The sequence below is a fragment of the Dreissena polymorpha genome, chromosome 2 (assembly GCF_020536995.1).
Source record: "Dreissena polymorpha isolate Duluth1 chromosome 2, UMN_Dpol_1.0, whole genome shotgun sequence".
In the NCBI taxonomy this organism is placed as follows: Eukaryota; Metazoa; Mollusca; class Bivalvia; order Myida; family Dreissenidae; genus Dreissena; species Dreissena polymorpha.
Genome location: NC_068356.1, coordinates 77,087,619 through 77,110,763, shown reverse-complemented (window position 1 = coordinate 77,110,763; position 23,145 = coordinate 77,087,619). Strand labels below are relative to the sequence as shown.

Sequence of the window (23,145 nt, the reverse complement as noted above, 5' to 3'; positions counted from 1 at the left end):
GAAGTTATAAACGGTAAAACCTCGTATCCGCACGTGTCCGAATTCTGAAAAAGTTTTCACAACATTCGTTTCTTGATCATCAAAAGTGTAATGCGTCAAAAAATGCGTATAAATTATAATTGGCTTTCTGATTTGGGAGAAAGCCAGTGGACAGGCCGTCAGCATTAGCTGGTTGTATGGATTTTTTCCGAGGAGGCAGTCGAGAGTTGTATCAAAGAAACAACCCGCTTTAGAGAGTAACAGGGTCAAAACTTCGACACCAGAGTCAGGAGAATATTTCTACACCAATCTGGACAATACACTTTCTAATCTAGGATTGCATGGCTGCCCAGAGCGCGTGTACACTATGGACGAAACCGGCATTAGTCCTGAGCATCGCCCACCAAATGTGATTTCCCCACAAAAGAAAAGCCCTAGTCAGAAACTTCACCGCGATCAGCATCTACCACAGTCATAGCTTGCACCAACGCTGCTGGGAACCAAATGCCTCACGTGTGTGTCTTCAAAGATAAAATAATGAACGAGGAACTAATGAACGGGGCAAAAGCCGAATCCATGGTCACAATGTGACCGGTTTGTAAAAAGGAAATGTGTTCAAAGAATACATGGAAACGCATTTCATGAAACACGTCAGCCAGTCCGATATGAGCCAACCGGATTTGTTGATATTTGACGACCATACAAGCCATACGTCGCCTGATTTTATAAGTTTGGGCCAGAAAACGAAACATACATGTGTATGTTTTGCCTGCCCACTCTTCACATCTCCTCCAGCCTCTTGATGTTGCTGATGTTGCGGTATTTGGACCATTTCAGCGGTACTACTACTGCGAGTGCGCAGCCTACATGCAGGCAAACATGGGAAAGGTATTAAGGAAATATGAAATAGATAGCATCGCGTGCAAAGCTTATTTAAAGCAGTTAGCCCGCTAAACTTAATATCGGCATTTAGGAAGGTGGGAATTACCCCGAAACAGAAACGCAATCTCGCCGGCCGGAAATACTTATCTCAGGTGAAGCGTTTATGGATGATATGCCAGTTATAAAAGCTTATGTAGTTCCAGGGGGGGGGGGAGAGGTGGTTCTGGAATATCTGACGAACAAAGTGGCCCAAACCTCTGCAACCTCAGAGTTTTGTTCTTGTAGATGTCAGAACCAAAACAAAGAGCGAAACCAAATCCAAGTAGCCGAGAAATTACCGACCAACAATGCCTGATGAAAATCGATGTTCAACAAGAGGAGCAAGATAAGAAGAACTCAAAATAAGAACGACAAAGGAAAGAAGCCTGCAAAAAAGAGGCCAATCATCACCGTTATGCCGTCAACCAATACAATGTACGGATATGAAGATTCGGAGGCTGACATTGATTACGATGACGATGATGACCATGTCTGCTGCGATCAACGACAGCCTCAACATATGAATGATCGCGCACATCTTAAAATTTTCAGCTGGGGCCAATGCGATTTATGCGGACATTTGGTCCACTTGGCATTCTGCCATGAAAAGAGAGTTTAAAAGACGCGGAGACGAGTTCCGTTGTATTCATTGTTCTTAAACATCAAATTATTAAGTTTCTTTGAATTGTTAAATTGTTAATTTATTAACATGTTTACATTATTTTTTGCGCCAAAAAGGCTAGATACGTATCATCTTAATATGTGTATATTTTGTTATTACATAATTATTTTGTTACTGAATTGCATTCGTTATAAAATATACACTCACAAAAACCCAACAACTCGCTTTACACAGCCTTTACAAAAATTAAGCGATACCCCGTACGGAACCACATTCTGCACGCGCCAACGTTATATGTGCGTAGTTACTCGTAGCGTTTGATTCATCGAAACGCTCTGAGGAAGGTTGTATGTATAAGTTCACTTTATACCATAAAATTATGTAAGTATGCTCTGCACAAAATATATATGCTTTAAACAAGCGATCATTTTCACAAACCAAATGTAAGAAATCAAAATAAAGGAAACGAGCTGTTGTTTCTTTTGGTCAGATATAGTCAACAATATACTTATTCCTCTGCAATTCTGTACACATGTGTACAAGGACATTGTTCAAAAAATGAAAATGTTTGACAACCATTAACTTTAAGACATATCATGGTATTTTTCGAAAGATTACAATTGAAAGTTAAGACTTGTGTTTGAAACAAACGCCCACTGAATCAAGTTGAGGTACAACCATTTTACAATTATATGTATGCTAGTTGGTAGAAAAAATATGGCTTGATATATTAATGCGACCTATTGATATGGAGGGAAATACAATACGACATTTATATGTGTTGTGTAAGATGGTCATTTCTTTGTTCAAATTACCGGTATACCAAATTCAGTCAATCATTTATCCACATATGTATATTTTATTATGTAAGTATTCGTTACATGTTCATATGAAATTAACCACACAAGCATAAGCAAAAAAGCAAGATATTCGGAGACCTTAACAACTTGAATGAACCGAGTCCGCCCAGCCTTTGGAAAGGGATGTTTGTTTTTTAGTTTATTTCAAATGTACTTTTTAGTTAAAACAAAAACAAAAACAAGTATCAATTGCATGTGAAGAAATACACATACATATTAGTGACCGGCAAAGCGACACGGTATGACCACACGAACTGGAGTTATCGATGCATGCTTAATTTATGAAGAAATTTGAGAATATAGTTCAAGCTTTCGTTGGTAAGTACGGTTTGTAGTCTTTATTGTTCAGTATAATCAAGGCATATCTGAAAAAAAATGTTATTGAAATAAAAATCATGCCATCGAGAATGTAACATTGTTTGCCGTTTAATAGCATGCGAACTAATAGATATGACACGCGTTATTATTACATTCTCTCTGAATGCCTATATGTTCTGGAACTCTAGTTTGCCGACTTAGAAAGGTGCTTCAAGAACTGTCTTTCATCCCTCAGCACTCGTTTAAGAACCTCATGGACAGTAAAAAGCATACACATAGTGTACTTAGAGTCGATCCCTTAAGCTCCATTAGTTATATAATCTAACCTAATTCGAGTCTGAAATATAAGGCCGATGACAATGACACCTCGCTGGAAAGACAGAGGGCATTTCTCTGCTTACACACAGCTTTAAGAGGGGAAAAAGACACTCGTGAGTGGCTTATAAACCCATATACATTAACATTATAGTGATTTACCTTTGTCGAACAAATGTATACTTACATGGCTGTATCAGTACGGAAGAGTATGATAAATGTGTTACAAACTTAAATTTCTATGTCTGTTATGTTTTATTTTGAGAAATAAAAAAATCAATTTTTCTGCATATGATCGTTGCCCACACCGAGCTATGAACAGACTGAAACATAGGTGATTTGGGAGTATATGATACATCAATTTTACTTGCCTCTTTATTTCAATAAATATCGTCAAAATAGATGAATCCTTCAACATTAGAAGCAGTTTGTTATTTCTTATTTGCGGTTGTCAGTTTTTTCCTGGCGCCAATCCACATACCAGAGTAGCTTGCAGTGGGACGTGCAAATCATCGCACTCAACTCAGACCTTGAACTAGACGTAATTTATAATGACATGTTTAGTGCTTTCAATGTTAACTTGTATTTTATTGTGCCATTTACTGGATAATAAAAACACACGAGACAACGGGAAAAATCTAAATTGGCGAACATGCTAATGCTAGATGTATACACAAAATAACAATTCAATAAATATTTATATTATTCGTTCACGTGCTATGTTTTCAAGATATTGATAGGTGCCACGATTTAAATTGTGGTTTAAACCATGAACTAATCGTGACGATCATATCAGATCCTATGAACATCGGCACAATTTGTAACTATGAAAATGAAGATACTTATTCGGGAAATACTTTATCGCAACATATCTGGAGTTGCGACTATACTAGATAATGGCATATGTAGTTGTCAACTCGTGAACATATTACAACCAAACAAAGAATAGTGTTGTTTGACGTATACGGGCCCTTCGGATCGTATCTTTACCTGAAATCTCAGAATTGCCACATTGTATATTACGTTTATTTTGTTATAGTGACATTTAATGACTTATCGTAGGAAATTGAGAGCTAAGCATTATTCAATAAAAGAATACATGCCTTAAAGCGACCATTGTTATTGATGAAAACCAACCATTTGCGTGTGCTCCGAGTATTCATGTACTTCAGTTTCAAATATAGTATTGTCCGTATAGAATAAACGTATTACAACCAGTTACGTTTAGTCTTATCAAGAATAAACAAACTATTATGAAAAAGAGGATTGTTTGTAGAGGTTTGAATCTTCCATCATATTCCGAAACTGTCTAGGAGTGGGTTAAAGATATACATTTTGAAAATGATCCATTCTTATTGTATTAACCTGACTAAATTAAAAAAATGATCCAATCTTATTTTTAATCTGACAATCATTGATACGCAATTCCTAGTTGTTTCATGAGCATTTTATGGTATATTTATTCTTGGAAGTTGCCTTAGTATATTCGTACACGTTTTGCATTAATATATATACGCCCATAGGAATACATACTTAACTGTATAAGAAATGCAATTGTACCAATAATATCTTCCTGAAAGCGGAAACAACATTATTCTGAATTGTATGAATACTTTCAGTGCACTAGCTCGTATTCTACCTTGACACTCCATGAAAATACCAAAGTACTGACAGTACTGGTGAGACGATGCTTTTGAAGAGGATGGATATCAAAGCATCAATTTAAGTCTATATCACCACAATTGTGTATGTGGGTACGAACATTTTGGGTACGAAAATAAGTTGGGTATGAACATTTTGCGTACGAAAAAATTGGGTACTAAAAAAATGTGGGTACGAAACTGGGAGGCGGGTTACATTTTCGATCAAATCTAACAAGAAATATCTTTAAAAAGATAATCGGCGTGTATTTTTCTGTACTACTTTTCGTAAAAACTTTCTATTACAATAAAATGTTTGTGGGTTATTAAAATTACGTTTCAGCAGATATATACAAAACATGACATGATCGTTAATAACACCTGTACATCATACCCTACCTTTATTTCGTTGTTTACGTTCTTAATTTAATAATGTTATATGTACGGACGTGATTTCACATGCCCATGGACATGGATATATGATTTTTTCTGCTGAATATTGTTTGTTAATTTAAGTTCAATACGCATAGGCATGTTTGTTCATTAAGTATGGCAATACTTTCATGATGATTCTCGAAAGAAGTTATGAGCACATAGCCGGCTCAGGTGAGCTCAATCGTAAGAGCACTTGACTACACGACTTCGCCCAGGAACATATGGATAAGTTAACTAACCAAAGCGATATGACCTAATATATGCTGAAATCTAACAAACGAACGAATTATCAAACATGTTATGTACACTTAGGTGGTTGTTTAATTTCTGTTAGAATATCGTCTTAAATATGTACATTTAAAATGATTGTGCCACACGTGAGTGTGTTTCCTTTTTTAGGTCTATACACGCCTAGGCTGCACCCAGTGTGTGTATTTGTGTATTTCCAAGGTTATTAGTTACCTCCACGCCTGAGGCTGCATAATGTTGGGACCCGGAGTGTGTCCATCACTCCTGACCGAGAGTGTGTCCAGCACTCCTACCTAATAAGCTTAGACTTACGACAGTTGGAACGAATTTAAAATGATAGCTGCAATTTCCAGCTATTTATTGGCGTCGCTCTGGAGAGCGGCGACTAGTATGTAATGCTTTTTGTTCGCTTATGGGAGAAGTTATTTTACGGATCAACGTATATATTTTTGTTTTAAGAATATCTTGCATAGTGGTGATTTTTTTGTGTTAATTAGTGTAAATAAGTACTGCATTTGTGCCTATTACATTTATTACAACATTTATTGCCAATAATGCAAAGCTAATTGTTTTAATTAATAACTGATCCACAACTGAGCACCGGGGAAAGATTACAGGGACTGGGAAAATACGCGAAACTTTCTGGTTTTGTATAAAAACAAAACATAATCAAAATATATTTATTTCGTGGTTTTTCTAATTTGCTTATTTAGTGGAGAATCAATGTAGTACGATATTTGACGACCTATCGCGCAAGCAAGTTTATTGGAAGGCGTAGTGGTACGAAAACGTACAATGTATTAGTTTATTAATAGACATTTAATAACGATAGCTATACACAACTTCACCAAATAGCAGTACATAAATTATGTCAGCCGGAATAGCTCAGTTGGGAGAGCGTAAGACTGAAGTTGTTTACGCAACAATCATCTAAAGGCCCCCGGTTCAATCCCGTGTTCCGGCACGAACGAAACTGTTCGGCGGCTGACAATTTTTTTCAGTCAGGTTAATAAATATAATAAAGATTTATTTTATGTAGACATTTTAGAATCAATTTTACTACAATTGGACAATTTTATTAAAATTAATGGATTTCGCGTGGTGACAACGTTAATTAAAATTTATTTCATCACTTAAATATCTTATTTAAAAATACACGTGTTTTTATATTAACAAATAAATGCAAACAACACATCTATTATCCATGTATTTTTATGGTTGTCTATCATAGGCCCTAAGTATTATCCCTACCACATATAGAGCGCGAAGCGCGACACGTATTATTGATTGTAACAATGAGTTGCGATAAAGGAAGCAGCCTCTTATCAAGAAGGAGCTCTGTCCCAGCAACCCGTTTCCCTAGAGTCAAGCACTCCTCGGAGTTTTTTTTTAAGAACCACATATAGAGCGCAAAGCGCGACACGTATTACTATCCAGATGGTATGGGCCCTTTAACATTATCCGACCATTACGTCCATAGTTATCTTCCTTAGAATTTGAGAAATTTTGAAATCGTTGTTCGAAGTCCTAAATTTCCATCCGATTGTTCCCAAACTTGCACAGGTTTTTTATCAATGAGGACCCAACCCAAACTCTCTATATGTGCAATATCGGACCATAAGTCCAGAATAATGTCTCTTTGAATTTAATAATTAACGTGAAAAAATGCTTGATTTGGTGATTATGTCAACATTTTTCATCAGATTCTTTCCAAACTTACAGTGTCTTCATATCAATGAGCATTTTTACCTGATTAAAAATGAGAAACATCGGGACAATAAGTCCAGAATTTTTTTTCTATTAAATTTTACAAATAAACAATTTCCAATTGTTTAAAAGATTTCACAACTTTCTTGTGAATCTTTCCAAACTTGTTAAGTGTTTTTATGTCAGTATTACTCGAACCCTATTGAAAATGATTAATATCGGAGCAATAAATCTATTATGATCTTTTACTGAATTTCAAAGTATTGTGAAATGCAGCTTCTTTATGCAATTTACAGTTTTCATTCAAATTTTTTTATCAAACTTTTACAGTGTTTTCATATCAATGAGTACTCAACCCCTATCGTAAATGAGTAACGTAAGAATAAGTTCAGAATCATCTCACCTTGAAGTTGAGAAAAATATATAATTACGCTTACAAGATAAAGCAGATTTTTTAAAACCTACACAGTTCTGTTCCATTAACGAAAACTGCACACGGATGCCAGTAAAAAAAGGAAACCAATGTAAATAAAATGAACTATGGAATATTTTGGGGTTACAACACAACATCATAGATAATGGTTATTTGGGGGTTATAACACAACATCATAAATAATGGTTATCTGGGGTTTATAACACAAAGTTATATCGGTATCTTTTTCTATTTTGTTAAAAATAATCGGCCAATATATTAATATTTACACTAGACAAAAAATCGTTCCATGTAACTTCAATGAGTGCCTTTTACACTGAAATTCCCGACGCCCTTTGATGCTTTGCATCAATACTTATCTTGTTTGTTTACTGAAATACTTATTAATTTTAGATATGGTCATGTGCTGCGGGGGATAGGATTTTCTGGAGAAAATCCCACCTTTCCGGTTTTGTGACCACAAAACAAACACACAAAAAACATTGCGCTGGGAGCGGGAATCGAATCGGTGTCGTAGAGGTGAAAAAGCGTACGTGCTGACCACTGCGCAAGCGGGACGGACAACTACACAAAGAAATATTGTTTTATCTATATGAATCATAGCAGTGCAGCGTTTACAATTTGCAGGTTCGAAATTGTTCGTATTCTTTAGATTTGTGATCGCGTAAAAAGTTAATTTTACATGTTTTCATTCGCAATTTATTTACAAAATCGAGAACAAATATCAAACACAATAGAGCAAATATATAGTTGTTTCATTGGTCCATAAAGATAAAATGAATGTGAAATTACTAATTTAAAATCAACGTTTTGATACACTTATTTAATCTGTTTCCCTAGAATATGCTGTTCTATTAATATTTACCTTGATCAATGATAATCAGCGAGGTATGCCGATTAGAAAAATCGAGCTTTCTCAATCGGACTGGCTCGTTTTTTTTTTTTACAAAGGTCGCCATTGTGAAGATTATTTTTATGGTATGATAACTTAGGCAAGCTGCTTCGCAGCATCGTCAAAAACCATTACTGAAATGAGCTATGAAGCTGTTTTATTTATTGAAGCTGCTTTTCTGACGTAACGCATAAAAACCAGTGTGAATAAAAACAATACCGACGTTGAACTTACGTAACAGGTTTCCGGAGCTTCATATTTAAAACAAATCTGGTTTCGAAAAGCCAATTGCAATTCCTTGCCTTACTAACTTAAATCATTACTAATGAGAATGGTGTTTATTTGGCGAGATTTTTACGTCAAAAATATATTATATGTAACTGTGACAAACACAAGAGTGAATCCACAATTCAGAAAACATCTTTAATGCCAATATATGTGAAGTACTGTGAGACGAAGATTTGTGCAATGAGAAATCTGCTTATGCTTAACTCGAGATATGTATTTCGAACATTTCAGAAAAATTTGGATTTATATTACTTGTTTATGTGACATCTGTGATACGGAAATTCCTTTGGTGAACATACCGTGGCAGAAGCAAAAACATTTCCATTTGAATTTTGAACAAAAATAAATAATGAAATACAAAGTATTCGAAAAAGTTTTTTTGATCAAGTTATGCGCTAGTTTAACATTTATATAATATAAATTGTATTTTACATGCTGGTTTAATTTACTTATGGTGAAGTAAACCATTACCATGTGTGCATCTTACTCCATTGTATTTTTTTTCAAATAAGATTGATTACCAGGGCATGCGGGTTATCGTAACACTGTTTCAAATTAATGAACTGTTAAAAAAGAGAAATATTTAAGGTCGAAATGCAAGTGTTAATGTTTATTGTGATCAAATTGTCCTGTTAAACAGAATATGAAACACAAAAGGCAAACTTTTAGGTTCATTATATGAAAAATGTTATTAAAATTCATGTTCAGATGTTTATTTTGTAGCAAAGTCAAATATGTCCACCATAATTTAATCGACTTGTACATAAGTTGACATTATAAATAATAAACAATAAATATAAATATAAATCTGGCACAAAATGGCCACCTATTGACATTAAAACAAAATATTAACATCAAGAAGACAAACACAATATTCATAAGGATTATTTGAGACCCGCAAAATTTCTTCCTCAATCCCATTAGACGTATTTTCCCCTTTGTGATATAAATTTCCCTAAACCATCAATTTTCGCCCATAATTCCTATCTCATATTAAAAACAAAAAATTTTTTGTTAACATCGTATTAGGTCAGAATACCTACGTCATTATTTCAAGATAAGGCACAATGGAGATATAAAAATAAAGTTTCTCTGCGTAAAGATCAAATAACAACCGAATCAATGACGGGCATTATATCATTAGTAGTGATTAATGATATGCGATTCACGATCGAGAATACGATTTGGATATATAAAACAAACTATTACGAAAATCGCACAATGTTTGTACATCAGGGAACCGAGTGTTTTCAAATTAGCGTTCGTTCTTCTCACAACGTTTAACATTTGACAATAGTATCGTTCGAAAATGGATTACAACACATGTGGCTTTATGAATGTGTAAGGAGAGTTTTGCAAGCAATGATAATTGTGAAAACTTTGCAATAGCCTAAAAGCCTTATAAAAAAAGGCTCAGCAAAGTTCATCTCGTCTATTTACACAATAAAGATCACAACAAGCCATTAATCCGAAATTTAAGAAGTAAGGACTTGTTTATTTAATCTGTTATGAATGTGATGATTTCACTAATTATGTTTGAATGAGGTTTCGGTTGTACTTTCTCGGTTACAGTAAGGATTCCAAATAACCGTAACTTTAATTTGTGGCTAAGTATCTTGTATTGACTAAAATGTGTTGCATTGCTCTCTATGCTTTATACCTACACGGTCACTTCTAAATGAATAAGGCGCATTTCTGTGATCTGAGGAAAAGCATGGTAATGAACAGTATTTCCATTAACAAACTTTGTCACACAGACCAGCTCTCGTGTGCGTGTTTTGAAATTTAATAAAAGTCGCATTAAGGTCTTACGCTTTCTTTGCAGACATTAGGATGTCAAATAACATAGGAATTAAATCATTAATGGAGATTTTGTTTTTTACTTTTTGGTACAAAAGCGTCAGTTGCTAAGTATAAAATCGAAAATGTTGATGCGAAAATTAACTCTTTTTGACTTGGAATAATACATAAATATATTTATTTCAATTTTCTAATTCTAGTGTTTTTTGTCCTAGACACTTCCACAGAACAGTTAGGTGAGTGTGAAATTTTGTTTTGTTGATATATTTTCAATGAATATTGCTCTTTTACAAACGTGTTTGATAACATAATTACGTTTGAAGAATGTTTTTTAATATCATTTAAATTAAATTAAATTGGTTATGTATAAAATTAAACAAATATTATGCTTAACTGCTGCCAAATAACATATGATCTAACTTAATCATACTGCCAGTTTGTTTTTTTTAATTATTTTGAAGCAAACTGACATGTTAATTTGCTGTGTTTGTCATTTAAGTAAATGGAGATTAATCCACTGAAATTAATAAATCAATAACACACATAATTGGATGTGAGTTTTTGGTTTTGGTACCAAAAACGTACATATGATTAACAATTTTATCTATGTACAGAACAATTTAGTTTTTTTGGATTTTATAAATTACGTTCCTCTGCGAAAGCTTTCATCACATTTTATTACATATAAATTTATGATTGTGTTTCATTTTTGATCACATATGTATATGTTGTTATTCACAATGAAAAACCTTACCCTTTGACTTTGAGTAATTTATATCATAACGTTATTGTTTTATTATACATTTCTTCTTCAAATAAAGATTGCACGTATGTCTTAATCGTAAATAGTTATATGTTTTGCATAATCCAGTTGTTGAGCATAATAAGTCACTCGAGGGTTGTGCTTGTTTTCGGTTGATACCATTTGTTTGCTGGTGATTCTTTACAATTCTTAAACATATGTTCAATACATGACTAAAACTGTGGCTTTTATAACATTATTTATTTATTATTATTTTACAAAGCCAAACATTGAACTGCACATGTGGTATATCGATCTATAAACATTTGCGTCGGAAGCTAAGCCCTAGGCGCCGGGATCCCACTATTTTAGGAAGGAGTACTTTCGCGAGTACGTTTTCGGAAGAGGTTGTGAAATTAATGTGACAACGGATCTAATCACAACCGACACGCAGATGATGCTCGATATGAAGACTATTTCTTTGGACATGGACTTACAGACTACGTCTAGCTGATGGCAGGTGGTGTGGTTGCACGTAATCACACACACGTAAGATCACATAATGCGTATAGAGAAGTATTGATTACAATTAATGCCTGATTGTCTCAACACTTCTTTCCATGACGTTTTGAACAAATGTTCAATTTTAAATGCCAGTTTAACTTTTGAGTCTTGTACTTATTGAACGATTTTGTCGTTGAAGTTTGTAGTGGGATAAGGGGTTGATGTCCTACCAATCCATGTCAATTTTAATATGTTAAACACGTACGTGTTTCATATATCTTAATGCAAGATAATATGACAATTAAAGAATAACACTTTCATGATAAAAGTTCCGCAGAATGTTTGAAACGTGGTTGACAGTTTTATAAACTTACGCTTATGCAAATATTTCTGGAAACAAACCCTTATTTTGGGCTGGTCGCAAACATGATGTGGTATTATATAGGAAGGAACCCACTCATTGACTAATTATTACATAACAAAAACTGTTTGAAAACAAATTTTATAAAACATGAGAATGTTTACAGTCGATTCGAAGACAAATCTTGTTGATGCATTTTCTTGTGGAAAGACCGATTTTATTTATATAATAGTATTATAATCTATCATATACCACTTTGTATGGAAAATCATTGTTTCACTTTTCTTTAAAATCGATTAACCTCACGCCTTGTATTTAAATTTCGATATTTATGCAACAACGGTATTAAATTTGTTTTAGTTATACAGAACGAAGTAGCTTCGTTGGTTTATGTCCAAGCTGTGTTTATGCTTTTTATTATTTCTGGAACTACGAACCTACTTAAAGCAATACAAGATAATTCATTAAGAACATCTTGGATTCCACTGGATAAATTTATTTTGTTTCACCAACCTTTATGTGAAGAAAAAAACTATTTATATATAGATGATAGAATATGTTCGTTAATGTGATAACAAATTTACGTACTGTCGTTCGCCATCGAGTTTACAGAGTCAAGTGCAAAGATCCAACACGGCTCAAGTTTTACGATAAGCTCAAACGGTATCAAGCATGTACATAACAAGTACGTATTGCCTTATCATTATAAGTTAATGTAACGTGTTGCACTTGTTAACAGAAGGACAATGTTCAACATTTACTTGGCCACACTAATTTGTTGCATTATTTGCTGCTAGTACAACGAATAAAGTGGATTACTAATCCTTCTTTAATAACATTCAACACGATGTTTTTTCAGCGATTGTTTTCCTTGTATCGCAGTACAACTATACAACCAAAGTATAAGCCTGAACATCGATCGTCTAGATAGAGCAATATGATGGAATCAACCGGCTATAAGTGATGGTCAAAAGTTTCGTCTGATGATAAATTTTGAATAAATAACTATAAAACGGGTATCAGAGATAATGTTTGCACACATAATCAAATGCTCGCCAAAATGCTCACGTAAAAGCCATTTAATACTGCAATAATAATTGACTATTTAGCAATAAACATATCCCGTTGCTTTATTAATTCAATTTTATCTTGTATGAAGATGGTGTTGTCTACGTAAGTAAATATGTCACTTGAAAGTCAGCAGCATTGCCTTCTGCCTGGATTGGTTCGTATCATAGCAGACGAAGTATTGACATTCCAGCGGTGTCACAAGGAGATACAGGCACTTCTTGGCTAGTGTAAAATGCATATACATTTATTCAAGGAGGGAACGAATCTTTATATTCGAGCCTTCTTTTCTCGTTTGTGTTAGACGCTTATCTGCTATTATATGTATCCCATCAGTTACGCACTTTAGCCCTAATGTTATCAAAATAACAGCATATTCACTTTTTAATAAATTTAATGGTATAAGATTATATAAAAAATTTCACGAAAGACACATAATTTAATACACATTGTTTTTCGTGGTGTGTTTGTATAAACGTGCCAATAATTCAGATTAAAACTATGACAAAGTATGCTTCTTCACTCCCATAGAACCGATTTTACGCAAAAATTCTAATATTCGCGTTTTCTGCTGCAAGCGGCGACACTGTAATCTTTGATCAGCAGGGAAAAGCCTCGATTCCTACTTTACGGAGATGGAGGCTATTTCAGGGTGAATGAGTAACCTGTCTGAATGAGTAACCTGTCGTTGAGAAGGTGTTTGTTTATTGTCGTTATATTCGACGCGATGTCTAGCGATGAGTTCATGTTGTTACCATTATTTTGAATTGTTTACTTAAACAGCAGGATACATCCTTGTTTGCCATAACTGTGCATAATCTTAACAGACAGATGATAAATACGATTTCTAGAGCTATCGTGTTTGTTTGTAAACGTGATCCCAATTTACTAAATATGGAACAGTCATCACGAGGTTTTCCGTTTGGGAGTTGTATAACGCCATGTTCGTCACGATCTAGAAGGCATCAAACAATTGTCGAACAGTCTCTCACTTAACTTCCCTGTTGTTGTTGTTTTTGTGAATATGCGCTTACCGCACCATTACAACTGCTTCGGTATAGTTGAATAGTTGCTGTTTGTTTTTGTCAAGAGTCCAATAGTTGTTTATTGGGAAACTCGCCCTGAATAACAGACCCGTAGATTAAACCATAACAACCCAAAGAGAGGATATTTAAAATAATAGGTATCAAATTAGTATCAAATTTAATGTTTGCCGCTTGTTATCCCCTTTTTGTAGTATACTGATTTAAAGAAGTTAAACTTAAAACTGCTGTTATGAGGTGATTATTGATTGAATGTTATACCACTAAATTCAAAATACTTGCAAAGGCAATAACATTAAATATATCAAAATTAATACTCTTTTTTTTATTTTTTGAGCGGCTTGAATAAAACAAAAGGGATGATGATGCCTCAGTAATAATAACAAAGGATGTCCTTTTAAGGAGTAATGTGTAAAATGTATATACCTATTGTATTTAAACCGGTTATATGGTATTATGAAGTTATTGTGATGTTTGACTACTTGTTTTCAGGTACACTCTGGATTGTGTGTCTTTGCAAATTTGCTTTTTCGAAATAGGGGATAAGTATCATTTGTTGTACCTTTTTTTATCGTATCTTCTGCTAAAATTAACCTGACATTTGGAAATTCCAAACAATACAGAAAAATAGTGGATGTTTTACTTTTACACAAATACATTATTTAAGAACACAGTTTTGGATTTCGGAAACCAATAGGAAATGAACAGTGAAACAGTTAAAAAATATCGATACTTATATTACTTTTGATATTTTCTTTAAAATCAGAGGGACGCATCATAAACATGAATATTAATTACAAACTTCGAAATAGCGAAATGCCACAATAGCAATGGACAAAAAATGTTAGTAAAACTAGTATATTTGGAATACACACGATCTTACATTGAGCTGTCAAATTACAACATTCACTCTCAGTTTAATTGTATGTTCGACTAGCGTACATGTTTTGAGACTAAGAGAACATTATTATTCATTTTGCCATCAACTACAAAGTGTTATGTTATGTTGTTGATATGTCATTCGTGGTATTTGTTCAGTCGCTGTATGATTTAAAGTTATTATTCAGATGCGACTTTAGTGTAATCGTTTAGATAATCGTTTGAAGTTCAAATTGATATCGAAAGAATGGGTCATATTAAAACAAATTATTGTTAATCGCAATATCCCAGTGAGCATCAAACGTTGTGCGAACGTTGCTGCAACGTAATATTTAGGTCGCAACGTCAACAACCATTACCGAACGTTGCCACAACGTTGCATACAAAACATTACCCGGGCGTCAGGGTAATGTTTTGTATGCAACGTTGTGGCAACGTAATATTTAGGTCGCAACTTCGGCAACCATTACCGAACTTTGCCACAACGTTGCATAAAAAAACATTACCCGGACGTTTCATCAAACGTTGCAGTTTAGTTGTCACAATGGTGTATATGAAAGTTTTCCCGACGTGTTTTTCGAACGTTGCTGCAACGTTGTATTTAGGTTGCATTCAAACGTTGCAGTTTGGTTGTCACAATGGTGTATATGAAAGTTTTCCCGACGTTTTTTTCCAACGTTGCTGCAACGTTGTATTTAGGTTGCATTCAAACGTTGCAGTTTGGTTGTCACAATGGTGTATATGAAAGATTTCCCGACGTTTTTTTCCAAACGTTGCTGCAACGTTGTATTTAGGTTGCATTCAAACGTAGTATTTTTTTAATTCTTTTTTTTAATAATATAAAAAAAAAATAAAAAAACTGTTTTGTGCCAACCGCTCTTTCGAGTATTATCGGCAGATATGCACACTGTCGAGTCCGTTTCCTAGAAAGAACCTTGGTGTCTAAAGAGGAGATAATAAAACGCTCCCCGAGTAGGAATCGTACTTTATAATAATACAGTTCATGCATAGCATCAATGAAAATATGATTTCTTGTAAATTTTAGAAATTCATTTTTTTAAATTTTACAGATCAGTTGCTTAAACTTTAAGATGATAAAGATGAACTTTAACTCAAAATCGCCGGATAAAATATTTTGTTTAAGTTGTGTTATGCATTAAAATGGTAGAATCTAGTTTCAAAGTTTCAACAAAAAATAAATAGTCAACATTTTTGTCTGAAACTTTCAATTGTCGCCGTGGTGTAGTGAATGAGGTGTCCGCCTAGCGAACGGGAGTTGGTGGGTTCGATTCCCAACCGGGGAGCGTTTCATTAACTCCTCTATAGACATCAAATAATGGTTCTTTCTTAGAAACGAACTCGACAATGTCCATAACTGCCGATAGTTATCGAAAGAGCGGTTGGCAGTAAATATTTATTTTTTTAATTTTATATTATTTAAAAAAAATAGAATTAAAAAACTGCGTTTTAATGCGACCTAAATACAACGTTGCAGCAACGTTTGGAAAAAAACGTTGCAGCAACGTTTTGCAAAAACGTCGGGAAAACTTTCTTTAAGACCATTGGTACAACCAAACTGCAACGTTCGAATGCAACCTAAATACATCGTTACAGCAACGTTGGATGCCCACTGGGATGAAGCGTGTTGGGGTTTGTCTCCCTTTGATTGTTAGCTTAAAAGTATTTTGATCGGCTTATCATCCAGCCATTATCTACTTTCACGCTATTTTTCACATGATTATTCGCTGCTGAAATGTTCTGTTGGGAATATAAAACATTTGTTGCGTTATATCTATTATAGTAAATAACAATATAAAAAATAGAATACGAAAAACCAACACCTAATAATGTATAGTACAATTTTAATGATTGAATACGCATTATTACCCAAACAATAAAAGCAGGTCATTTTTAAGTGAACATGTTATAACTGATTTAATTTAAAAATAATTAAATTTAACAATGTAATGAAAAATAAGCCGTGCATTTTACAAAAAAGAATATGTACCTTATACACATGCAATAACATTGTTAAAATTGGGCATGCTACCAACGTGCGAGGTTGTGAAATACTAGAAACAGTTAGCATGTGAAATTTCTAATCATCTTCTTAGTGTTATTTTTCAAAGAGAGTTCAAAATCTGATTATACTGATTATATTTAAAATCTGATTATACTGATTATATTGGTGTCGGTTATGCGAATTGTAAAGATATAATGGTTTTCTTAATGCCAAGTAAACACTAACCATTGAGTTGAACTGTGTATATACAAAATATATTAAAATATGCATCTTATATCCATTCTATAAACTTTATTAGGCAAAAAGAAGCAGTGTTCATGTAATAATGTTTGTTTGCGAACCTATTTCATATGGATATAAACTTCCTTTTCGCGTCATCACTTCTTATGACTGATAACTTAATTGACAACAATGTAAAAGAATGATTGATTGATTCATTGATTGATTTATTGATTTATTCGTGTCTGTACAAGAATCTTATTCTTGAGATCACTTTTTAAACTATATTATTAACAATAGATGTACCAGAAAGATCATTGTCCAATATGTAACCAAAGTATTAAACAAATGGTTGAGAAACAATAGTGTGATCATTACATATTACATGATCCAGTAGACTAGAGGAGTTAGCTGAAAGTTCTTATTTTAAAAACAAATATTGATATCACCGAGAATATACCATTCAATGTCAGATCTAAAATTGGTTAACACAGATTCAAATTGATTCACAAAGTCATTTTGTTTAGGGGGTCTATAACATGACCCAACTAAAATTGGCTTGGTCTTGGGTAAACGAATGTCAGCCCAGACAGCCTCAATATTGTCATTTTCCAGATCTCTCCAGATTTCCGAAAAAGCCAGGTCATCGTTGATGTACAAGCACACTCCCCCTCTTTGTCGGTCTCGGTCTTTCCTGGTCACGCTGTAACCATCCAGCCTCACTGCCTGGTCAGTCACGGCAAATTAATATTTAGAAATAAAAAGTCTTATTTATGATATTTTTGGCATTAACGATGTTATATTAAAATGAATAAAATGAAGTCATTTACGTACAAAGTAGTACACAGAATAACATGAGTATCTAAAAGTTTCTGAGTTGGCATTTTCACTAAGAATATTATTTTCACTGTCACATGTAGATTCACAACTATTAAATGGCAATTTCTCAAAAGTACACTTGGTACAATCAAATTCAAATGTAATATCACTCAATTTCAAATACTCTTCCACAGTTATAAACCCTGTGCAATTTATGTGTGTCCAGACTCCACAAAAATCACAGTCAACTGCTTTTGAACGAGAGGTAACTCCCCTTCTACATACACGACATGGGTGTTTTAGTTGTCTCCCTATCTTACGAGCACCATGTTCAGTCAAGTCTGAAACAATTGCTGGGCCTTGGTGTGGGTTAACATCCCCACTCTGCATCAGAAACAGAATAGATATGAATTAAAATTGACCGAATGATAATGTTTTTTGTAGGTTTTCCATCCATCTCCGTTCTGGTACGATATTTTAATATTCGAAGAAAATGCCCTTAACTGATGGCGTCCGTATTATCTAAGGCACGTTCTCTGAGAAGCGCGAATGCACTGCAGACCTGAAAATATAATTACTGGAATACATAACTTTAACATTCAGTTTTAAAAAATAATGTATACTTAAAATCTTGATAACACTTTCTTTGCATAGTCTGTTTTTCTATTTCGAGTAACTATGTGTCAAAATTTTTTAAACAGTTTAATTGGAAAACAGAGTATCATAATTCACACAAAATCATTCATTTAACAAAATTTTCATCATTTTTAATGTATAAAAATTCTCGAAAGTTTTTTACAGAATATACATGGGTTCTAAGTGTGAGTTAACTTCACTTATTGTGAATACGGTTATTTTAGCTTTTAATATTTTACTCACAGTTGACAAATTGTCAAATTTTCGAAATGAGAACAGACACTGATTAAATTTGGAGGAATATTTATCCATATTAGTATGTCCAGTAGAAATTGAAATAGTTTCTAGCAAGATAGGTCAATTTGATTAATTTACGTTCTTACGTTCAATGTTATTTTGTTATAAGCTTTTGTTTTCCATTTGGTTTACTCAATAAAGTAAATGACATGACTAATATGAATATGTATTTAAGTCAATCAATACATGGCTAATAGCTTTTTTACTTATATCTACTGAAGGTGACACGGTTTGAGCAGATGGCACAACTCCACGACGCACATGTGCTAAAATGTATAAGGAAGCGTATGAGGTAAATACACACTATTATACTTACACAATCCAATATACAAGTCAGTTGATAGATAAGACATAAATGTGATTTATTTTTAGGATGTTGATAGTACATCCCATGGAAATATTAAGCAAATTCGAATCGAACGTAAGATCTTCGAAAATAAGATGCGCTTCGAAAGAGGCAAACACAATTAAATCATTGTTTAACCAATTGTGTGGACTTTATTTTTGCTATTGTGCTAAGCGAGGAACAAACCTATGTAATAAGTGATTTTTTCACATGCCTGTGTCTACAAACTAATCAGAGCCTACATACTTTGTCAACGAAATTTATACTGGTGTAATTATGTTAAAATGCTATGCAAGGAAAACGTTATTGCATTTGTATACATGGTAACATGCATTGTATTTTAATGTGTAGCAGTTACTTCCCTTACACCGATTATATATATATATATATATATATATATATATATATATATATTGAATTGAAAGATTAAAGTCATTAACAATATAATCATTATGTTCCATTTTCTTACTTATATTTAGTTTTGTACCAGAGCATGTTAGTATTTTAGGTTACATTTTGCATTTCTAATTCTAATGATAGCTCGAGTTTGAACAAATTTCGTTTGACAATTGTGGAACGATAACTATTTTTTCAACAACAAACCAAATGCCAAATGTTTTATATATAAAATTCTTAATTTTAAATCATGCACAACCTGTTTAAAAAAGTAATGTACTTCTGAGTAAATGTTGTTATTGTTCTTGTTGTTTTGTTTCTGATGAATTCATCGATGGTAAAATTTGATTTTTCAAACATAAAAGGAAGGTTAGGCTAGTGCCTTTATGTAAAATTTATACACCATATCTTCGACATATTTACATGGAACAAGCATCCATAACATAATGGCGATGCAAATGTTTGTACATCCACGCATATTACATACGTATTTATATTTGCTCTAACGACATTATGCATGAGTACTAAATGTATGTACTTTTGGATTATGTAATTTTCACACAATAAATATTGAAGTGCACTTACGCAAGTCAGGATCAGGTAGGTTTAGCACAGCAACATATGGAGCCCTCAATCTATGTAGATTTTCTGCAAAATTAATTTACACAATTTTCATAAATGTTTCTTTTTTTGCTTTTTTCGAATCGGCTTAAAGAACGAATGATGCTTTTTAAACTACATTTTTTAAATTATCACAAGGAAAAGCGGATTTCATTTTAATGAAATAATTGTCGAAAGTGTTCTTCATTTTGTTTTGCACAGCATGATGAAACGTGTTGCATTGTCATTTTTGCTGAATGTCTTAATATGTTTACATTAAGTGTTTTGTTAACTGTTGGTTTGCATATACAGTCCAGTGTTGTATGGATATTTGGTCCATCCCATGAATAAAGGATACCCGCATATCATCAAAGGTTATTTTTGATATTATTTTATTATTCCTGTATGTGGTCTGAGAATTAAAATGTATGTACTAAGGTCAGCGTACAGCTATATTTACACAATATTTGTAACTTACTTGATTTCTTATTAGTTGAAGGGATAGGTTTGTAAAAAAATGCCATATGTATTTCATGTTCTTCTTTAAAAAAAGTACTTAAATGCTTATGGTACGCCTTTACTTGATAAGCATGGACACAATTATATGAATATTAAACTGTAAAAACAAACATATTAATCTCTTTCTCTCTCTTTAATTTAATTACCTAATAATGTATGTTGAAATCCTTTCTTTATTTAAGTAACACAGCTACACTGACACTCAACACAATTAAAACAATTAAAATAATTCATCACGATTAATTGTTTGTTTCATGTATTAATTAACTAATAAAGTCGCAGTTGCATTTTGGATATGGATTCATCTTACTGATCAGAGAATGTTAGTATTTCAGGTAACATTTTACATTTCAAACTAAAATAATTAAATATTAAATATTAAAAACAAGTAAAATACAAACGCATATATATATTGTATTTGGTTTGTTGTTTAAAACATATACTTAACGTTACACAATTGTAAAAATTCGAGTGTTTGATTAAAATATATATATATATTTATATTTATATTTATTTATTTATTTATTTGTTTAAATCAAACACTCGAATTTTTACAATTGTGTAATTGTAATTGTATAAATATCAAGTTAGTCACAACCTGTTTTCAATAGTAATGTATAAAATCTACACGCTTGTTTCAGCTTTAAATCTGAATAATTGTTGTTAATGTTCTTGATGTTGTTGTTTTGTTTCTGATATATTAATCGATGGTGAAATTTGATTTTTCAAACATAAAAGGAAGGTTAGGCTAGTGCCTTTAGGTAAAATGTTTCCACCATATCTCCGACATATTAACACGATAGAAACAAGCATGCATAAAATAAGGGCGATGCAAATGTTTGTACATCCACGCATATAACATACGTATTTATATCTGCTCAAATGGCATTATGCATGAATAATAAATGTATGCATTTTTGGATTATGTAATTGTCACACAATAAATATTGAAGTGCACTAACGCAAGTCAGGATCAGATAGGTTCAGCACATAACCATCTTGGGCTCTCAATCTATTTTGATTTTCTACAAAATAATTTACACAATTTTCATAAATGTTGTTTTTTTGCTTTTTTCGATTCGGCTTAAAGAACGAATTATGATTGTTTTGACGTTTTATATCTTAAATAATCACGATGGAGAGCGGATTTTCATTTTATTGTAATAAGTGTCTAAAGTGTTCTTCATTTTGTTTTGCACAACATGATGACAATTGTTGTGTTGTCATTTTTCAAAAGTGGTATGTTTACTGTTTGTTTGCATATACAGTTCATTGTTGTATGGATATCTGGTCCATCCCATGAATATAGGATACGCGCAGATAGAAGAGAGCGAGAGAGAGAGAGAGACGAGAGAGAGAGAGAGCGAGGCGAGAGAGAGCAGCAGAGAGAGCGACGCTATCGCTAAGCGCGAGAGCCGCTCTCTCTCTATCGCTCTATCGCTTCTCTCTCTCTCAGCTCTCTCTACTCTCTCTCTCTCTCTCTCTCTCTCTCTCTCTCTCTCTCTCTCTTTATTTAAGTAACACAGTTACACAGACACTCAATACAATTAAATAATTCAGAATGATTAGTTATTCGTTTCCTTTATTAGGTAACTGATATATGTCGCGCTTGCGTTTTGGATTCTTCCTAGCGACGAGGATATTCGTGGTTTGATCATCTAAGAGCTACCCCAAGATATTTTGCATAGACAAAGAGTAATAGTAAACGCAGGAAATGATTCGAGTGAATCTTAGTGTACCTTAGGTTTTAAGGCTTTCTATGCGAGCAAGCTCAAATAAATAGGTTTAAACATTATACAGCAATCTTAACAAGAGGTATCTTACGTGTTTTAATTCATTTTTGTTGGCTATATAATTGTTTGCATGTTTAATGATTGAAATAAAAGTTGCAATTACCATATTTTAAAATGTAATTTTACCTGAACGACCATCAGCTACAGTCCGGTTAAGACCATGACCTAAAATAAAACATCATTTTCATGTTTATTACATTATGCACACATGAATTATTTAATCGCAAGACACAGACGAATCATTTAGATGCTATGGGAGATTTTCCACGTGAAAGTCAATGACATGTACATAAAAGATGTAGCAATAGCAGAAATTAATTCTATCAATGCCCCATGTTGATTTTACTAGTAGAATTATTCATTACCAATGTGAAGTACAACATGTTCACTAACAATGTATGGGTCTACAGCGCAATGTACGACAATACTAAATGTGAGTGT

The 23,145-nt window shown here is 33.2% G+C and overlaps 1 long non-coding RNA gene across 1 annotated transcript in view; it reads right to left on the bottom strand.

Annotated features, from left to right (window-relative positions):
- Positions 1–16,950: 16,950 nt before the first annotated feature.
- Positions 16,951–23,145, bottom strand: part of LOC127867701 (uncharacterized) — a 10,038-nt gene continuing 3,843 nt past the window's right edge. Inside the window, exons 2-5 of the long non-coding RNA XR_008043621.1 lie at positions 22,831–22,869; positions 20,378–20,440; positions 19,257–19,316; positions 16,951–18,679 (exon numbers count right to left, since the gene is read on the bottom strand). This is a non-coding gene — a long non-coding RNA (uncharacterized LOC127867701). The remainder of the gene's footprint in view (positions 18,680–19,256; positions 19,317–20,377; positions 20,441–22,830; positions 22,870–23,145) is intronic.